This window comes from Benincasa hispida, chromosome 1, assembly GCF_009727055.1.
Source record: "Benincasa hispida cultivar B227 chromosome 1, ASM972705v1, whole genome shotgun sequence".
Classification (NCBI taxonomy): domain Eukaryota; kingdom Viridiplantae; phylum Streptophyta; class Magnoliopsida; order Cucurbitales; family Cucurbitaceae; genus Benincasa; species Benincasa hispida.
Window position 1 is genome coordinate 88,622,855 of NC_052349.1, and position 7,786 is coordinate 88,630,640.

A 7,786-nucleotide genomic window follows, 5' to 3' on the forward strand; every position below is an offset into this window, starting at 1 on the left:
CAAGCAACGTATTTGTGAAACTGTTTCTCATGCTAATTAAAGCATGTTTTCCATGCAATTGATATGATTTAAATATGTTATCTTGTTCAAATACTTTCAACATGTTTAAGTAACTCCATTTTTATGATGAACTGGTATGATGGATGAATTAGTATGATTATTTGAGCACTAAGCCTTAGTGTTCAACTAAATGTTTATGATTAGTTTTACTTAAAATACGATACCGAAGGACATTTTAGAAGGTATCTGATCAAATTGGTACCAAAGGACATTCTAGAAGGTACCGGACCAACTTGATACCGAAGGACATTTGAGAAGGTATCTTAGCAGCTCGATACTGGAGGACGTTTGAGAAGGTATCTAAGCAGAAGTACCTAAGGATACTGAAGGACAATGAGAATGTATCCTAGTCAAGTATCTAAGGATATTGAAAGACAATAAGAAGGTATCCTAGTCAGATACATAAGGTACAATGGTACTCAGTTATAACCACGTGCATATAGGTAATACAACGTCGAGGGACTGAGCAAAAGGGGTTCTCCCCGACTAAGGTTGACGTTGAGGGTTAGAACTAGTAGTTCACTCTCAACTAAGGATAAAGGCAGTTATATATTCTCCTAGACTAGAAGGATAGTTTGAAATTTCTAATGCTTATGAATGTTTATCAACACATGGTGTTTACTAATGTATGAGTTTTCCAAGTATGTTTTCCATGTCTAACGCATGCTTGTGGTTTTACAAGCTAGTTCAATATGTTTTAAGCCAACTTATTTCACAAAGTATGAAGCATGCATTAGGGTTAAAGCTAAGGTTGAATGAAGCTTGACGTACTATGTTTTAAATACCTAAGTTTACCAAAGTACATGCGTTGGTGTTTCTTAATATAATGAATAGGGATACCAAAGGTAGGGAAGATATTTGAATAAATGTACCTAAGATGTTGATGGTACATAGCAAACACCATGTGTATGTAGGTAGGTTTGAATGAGAGGCCAAGGTATGGGTCTCTTGGCCGGTAACTGACGTTGGGAGCTAGAGCGATGTATGCTCGTTCTCAACTAAGGAATAATAATGTTTAATGGTGGTTTTAAAGGTTTTATGTACACGTTTGTTTGGTATACTTTAGTTCAATATTATGTTTTCAAGCTTTCGGTTAAAGCATGAAATCTATGTTTTATTATGTCACTCACTAGGCTTCTAGCTCACGTTTTCAAATATTTTCTTTCAGGTAGCGGTCAGTTCCCAAAAGACTATTCTGCTACTATTCTGTCACTCAAAGAAACAGGTTAAAGGATGCGTAATTGAAGATCGATATTAGTTAGTATACATGTGTCTGATTAGTGACTAGTATACTAGATGAGGCTCACTAAGTTGCAATATTCATGTATGAATAATGCTGCGAAACCCTATAATGTAAATGTGTTAAGTTCTGAGTTAATTTGTATGTATTCAGGGTTTTGAGCAATATTTAATAGGTAAGATAGGCAGTAAGTGCCAGCAAAATGATTGGTAACTGCTGCAGTCATCATCCCGTCCAGGTTAGGAGGGTAATCTGGTGCGGGGTGTGACATACTTAGTGCACATTATGGGTGTATAAGTCGCCAGATACCCTGCAACCACATATGCAATTGCAATCCGTGTATTAACCATAACACACTCGATGGACATTTTGGTTGTATGTTTTGCCAAATATCCTGCTACCACAAATGCCATTGCAATCGTGTATTGATCCATAGGGCATGCAGTAAATGGTTCTTACTTTATGTTTTATTGTTCCGATCTTTCGTCAAATCTCGAGAATGACACGTGGTTTCGTGGCGACAGTTGTAACGAATGAAATAATTTTATCCAAGTTAGTATTAGTATTTGGCCCAAGTTAAATTAAGTAAAAAAATGTGTTTAATTTGACCTAGATGTCAGTTTGGTCCAAATTCAATTAGGAGGGCCAATGCAGTGGTTCTTACTCTATTTTCTTTGTGTTTCTTTCCATCTTTTTTCAAATCTCAAGAATGTCACATGTTTTCGTGACGACCATTAAACGAATAAAACGAATCCATTTTTTTTAAAAAATAAATAACATGTCATTCCTTTCATGCTCTAAGTGCCACCTTTCAATAAGTCCATTTGAGGGGAAAAATCTGTCATGTCATTGGCTTAACATTTTTCTTTTAAGTTTATTTAGCCTGTATTATTTCTTTATATGAGCTCCAGTTTTAATTATTCAAATTATGTTAAAAGTTATTTTGAACTCTACCCAACGAACACTACTCAAATTGTTAATAAATTAATTCATGTTTGTTACTATTTAAATATTAATCCTTTAATTAATTAAAAGTTAATTAATTTGAGTCTAAAGGCCAAAAAATCAACAATCTCTCCATTTTTTATGATTAGTTTGTTACTACGTGCACTTGTTATGTGAAGTTTAAAAAGACAACTTAATTATAAAAGTTTAGTAATACAACTTTCATTTATGAATAAGAGAGTTTGAAAAAAGAAATAGAAGCTCAAATAAAGAAACATTATGGTTAAAAGATAAATCTAAAGTAATCTATTTCATCCAAAACATAAAATTCCAATCTATTTAATTCTATATCATAACAAACAAATATCAACCATCAAAATAAAGTCATAAATCATAGTCTGTGTGTCCTATTCCACCAATCAAATATCTGTATAACATTACAAACAATATAAATATATATTAAATATTGATATACAATCATTACTCGTGGCATTAAATGCAATACTTAATGGAATTCACTGCATCTTAAAATCTAATCTTTCAAAATCATTCAAGAAATCAAATAATTATCAACAAAATAGAAGTTACCAAATACCCATTTTTCTTTGGTTGAATTCAAGCAAGCTTTTTAGTTGCTCAAATTTGAATTAATTCTCCAATTAAAGTCTCGACAACAATTTCTTCTCGAATCACATCTACAAACAAAGTTTAACCAAAATATTTTGTTATCCATTTAACAAATATTCCATTTATGACCAATTTTGCGGTAGGAGTAACAAGTCACATTAGACAATAATTTATTTTTAACTAACTGATTTTTCACAATTTTTTTCTCAAAGAAATTCTTTTTTGGAGCATTTTTTAGTTTAAAATGATTTGGTTCAATATGACTTTAACTCCACAAAAATAACACGTCGGCACAATTTTGGAATTCATTTAGATATCTCTATCCCTTTCATGTCTAAGCACAAATTTGCCATCATGCTCACTTTTTTATTTTTCATGAACGTGTTTAACATTTTCATGTTTAAGCACAAATTTAGATTCAACAAAATTAGACACATTAGGTAAAACATCTAAAGACATACATGGGTAGTTTTAACAAAAGTAATCTTAGAACTAGATGATGAATTTTCATTTACATATCTTAATCATTTTTCATTACAACATTTACCTATATCAATAATTTTATCCAATTTTTGTACACCTACAGTCAATTTCTTTATACTTTAGTTTTAGCACATGCAAGCTCATTCACAAGATTTGACTCTTTTTCTTTAAGAGTTTTAACAAGTTCATTTTTATCCAAGAGATCATGCTCAAAAAAATTTAATCTTATTAACAAAAAAAAATTATCTTCTTCTATTGCTATATTGCTAGCTTCCAAATTAATAATTTTATTTTTCAAACTAGCAATTTGATTATTTAATTCCAAGGAACAAAATTCAAAATTCTCATTTTTTTTCTCAATTCATTCACTTCAAGTTTCAATTTGCAATACAAAGATTTAAATTTATCATTCTCTTTTTTAAGAAACTTGATTCTATCATTCGTGACATTTTTCTCAACACAACAAACATCAATATTATTATGCAACAACACATCTAGCTTCATTTTTCAAACATCCATTTTCATTTATCAAATTCTCGTTCTCAATAGACAATGCTTTAAACTTTTTTTTGATAATTTTACTTATTTAGAGTTAAACTTTTCTAAGATCTGATTGCATATTCAAAACCATCATATAATTCATCATAACTTGGAGATTTATGAATCACTTCATCCTAATCGCTTTCACCATCAGAATCATTAAGTATAAGGAGGATTCATCACATTTTTCATTTTTCCCGTCACATAAATTTTATTGATTTTGAAAGTAATAATTATTCTTCACGTTAAATAAATAATCAGTACATGGAAAATTTTCTATACTATATATATTGTCAAGAAAATTTCAAATATCATATGTATATTCAAATTGTGGAATTTTAGCACGTACTTTACTATCCAAAACATGACATATGGTATTTATGACTTGAACATTAAAAGAAAGCAATTTATCATTCAATTTTAACATAGACAAATTATGCTCATAAACATACAAGATACTAAAATCAATAGCAAGTAAAAATGTCTTCATTCTTTTTCCCAAACACCATTTTTTTTTACCATTTAAGAAATGAGGTGTATCGACCCATTGATCTTTTAAAGTTGCCATACTCCGACAATTAAGCTTTTTAAAGAATTTTTCAAAATATTAATAAAATACTCCATGTATCAAAATAATATGTGAAAGAAGATACCAATTATAGGGTAAAAAACTCAAACAATGGGCATTAATCCGAAATGATTTATGAATATATATTTATATAAACAAGAGCAACTGGCTCTGATACCAATTATAGGATTGATGTAATAACCCTAAACAGAGTGAATAGAGTTTATTTTAAACTAGTGAAAACTTTTGATCCAATGTGGGCCCAATTAATATACTTTTGCTAATAAATAATTTAAACAATAATTTCATGCAAAAATAATTCAATCCAAAGTAGCAAAAATTAAAACCAACACTTTTAAGCATCCAATTTAATTATAATAGTAATATTGGTAAAAGATATACAAATTTAAGGACTACCAATCAAAATAAATAAATTTGAGCAATTCATTACAAGGAATCAATATTGCAATTAATTTTATACAATAAAATATAATAAAAAATTAATTACAAAAACTAATTAGAAGAAAGATAGATAAATTGACACCGTGATTTTATATTGGTTCAATACAACACGACCTACATCTACTTCTCAAGCTCCTATGGGGTATGTTGCTCAAACTTGATTCTTTTCACACTTAAAGTCAAACCACTACAATATTCTTTTTTCGGGAGTAAGAACAAACTTATTCTTTCTGCGACTGAGGATCAGACCCTTATGATACTCTTGTCATGGATTCAAGAGTAATCCTTACAATAAATTTGGAAATGAAGAATGAGAAAACTCTCACAAATAGTAGATTTAACAAATTGTAGCACTCAACAAAAATCAATTCTCGCCATACAATAAATCTCTCTTAAGAATTAGATGAAAAGAATAAAATCGAAGCTTTGAGAAAACAACAATAGAGGCTTTGTGTTTTATGAAGGATTGAAAATATTGTGAAATTGTTGTTGAAATTTAGAGAAGACGAAGGGTTTGAAAGAAAAGTTGGTGAAAATTAAATTTAATTTGGGTGATGTTGGTAAAAAAAAAATTGAATGGTGGAAATTTAAAAATAGCATGTGCTCTTTATTATTTTAATTTATAAACTCAATTAACCGTTAGACCTAAACAAAATATAATATTAAATTTAGTTTCTTTTTAAGTTCATCTTATTTTTAAAACCAATCCAAAAAAAAAAAAAAAAAAAAATCCAACATATGTCATTCCTCCTATACTCCAAGTATTGGTCCATTTTGATGAAAAAATATGTCACGTCATGAATTCAAGATTTTTCTGTTATGTTTGTTTTGGTTGTATCTTATTCGTTAGAGTTTTGATTTGAGTGATACAAATTGTATGTGAATCATTATTTCGATATCTTTTACTTCAAAGCATTCAAAATATTAGTAAATTAATTCAAGTTTGTTATCATCAAAATATTGATTAATTAGTTAAAATTAATTAAATTGAGATTAAGTGCTATAAAGCCAATACGAGGCTATTTTGGTCATTTTTATATATCACGAGAATTTGGAAGGGAATTTCAATTAAACACTCAAAAAAACACTTCAAATTAATTGACTCTCTAGAAATATTTAAATTCTAACTTGTCTTTTAATCACTTTTCTAAGAAGTCATTTCGAGTGATTGTCAAATGGTATTATNGTTCACACATAGTTGGACTATGTTGTATTGTTCATTAGAGGAATCAGTGGTACTTAAGGAGTGAGATGTAACTACAGGGGCAAAACGGTAAATTGGTCCAGCTATACTTATGAGCATCTAGGAAGAGTCATCGTATTCATGATTGGTTATGTCTGATGGACACAAAAATATATCTGTGGTAAGAAGAGTTCAACTGTTGATCTTTAGTGGAATCACTGACAGTTAACGGATGGTGGATCTCGTGGCTAAAGAGTTTAGTCAGCTATTCACGTACTGTTGGAGCTTCGAGCCACAGGTCCATTAGGTCACCTAGATAGCTTAGATAAAGTCGAGAACCAGTGTTTTGGTTAATTTGAAATGTTTAAATTGACAAGAGGAAGTTTAATTATATATGATATAATTGGATTGGTTAATTATATATGATATAATTGGCTAAATGTATGAGATACATTATTTTGGAGGAAATTAGATATAAATATGATTTATATCAAGTAGGGGAGAAAATACTATATTAGATATATGATATCAAACTATAGGATATAAATATAATATGATTATATTTATTAATTAAATTAATTGATTAATTATTTGATAATTAACAGATTTACCCACGTTTGGACGTGGGAAGTGGGGCTGCGATGGTTATGGTATCCGGTGAATTAACACAATGAAAATCGTTTTCATTTTAAAAAAAACATCGTCATGCATTCGTATTCGCTCGCGCCCAAAAGAATCCGTGAAAGCGATCGCGAGAACCTATATGATAGTAGCTCGTTCGTCTAAACGATCGTCTACCTCACGCATTCTCTAAACGATCGTATACATTTTTCCTAAACGATCGTTCAGTTTTTCCTACACGATTGTGTAGCTCTACTATACGATAAACATTTACGCTATACGATAGCAGAGTTTCATCTCCCACTTGCTTATCGTCTACAAGACGCCTTCTCCTTTGTCCTTTATCAAACTCACCAGTGCCCACTCTTTGGATTTTTGACACCGAGGATACCTGGGTTTCTCTTGTGGTGGTGTCGTCCCTGCTGCATTGTTCGTGTACGTTCGGATCGTTCTGTTGCAATCGACATATTTACTGGGTGCTGGTAGATCGGTGGGAGGTTTTCCGCTGCTGAGGGTTCAGACATTCGAAGACAGTCTTCGTTTGGTATGAACCTTTTTCCTTGTTGATTATTGTATTCTGAGCATCCGATAATGAGTTTTATATGCATAACTGTATGTTTGGAATGTATATCGTTTGCATTTCGGTCATTGTGGAATCAGCGCGATCTAAACCCGCTCATGAAAATCTCGGTATGAGATCCTTCAGCAGGAACAAGAAGAAGAAAAAACACACTCCACTCTCTCTGTTAACCATGCACATAATACGCGAGTGTAGAAAATATTGGGGAGGGAAGTTAATTCCCTCCCAATAATTCAAAATATTAAATAACTAATTTAAAAAATTATATATATATATATATGTATATATATATATTAAAAAGTCAATCCAAACTCATGGAATATATAAAACCAATTTTGTGCCAATTGTCACGTTCTTGTTTTTTCAGGTCAAATGTTGAATGCACATATCCCATTTGTTAAATAAAAAAAAACACACACACAAAGAAGAACAACAACATTCTTAGCATTCAGAGGATTTAAACATATATAGTTAATA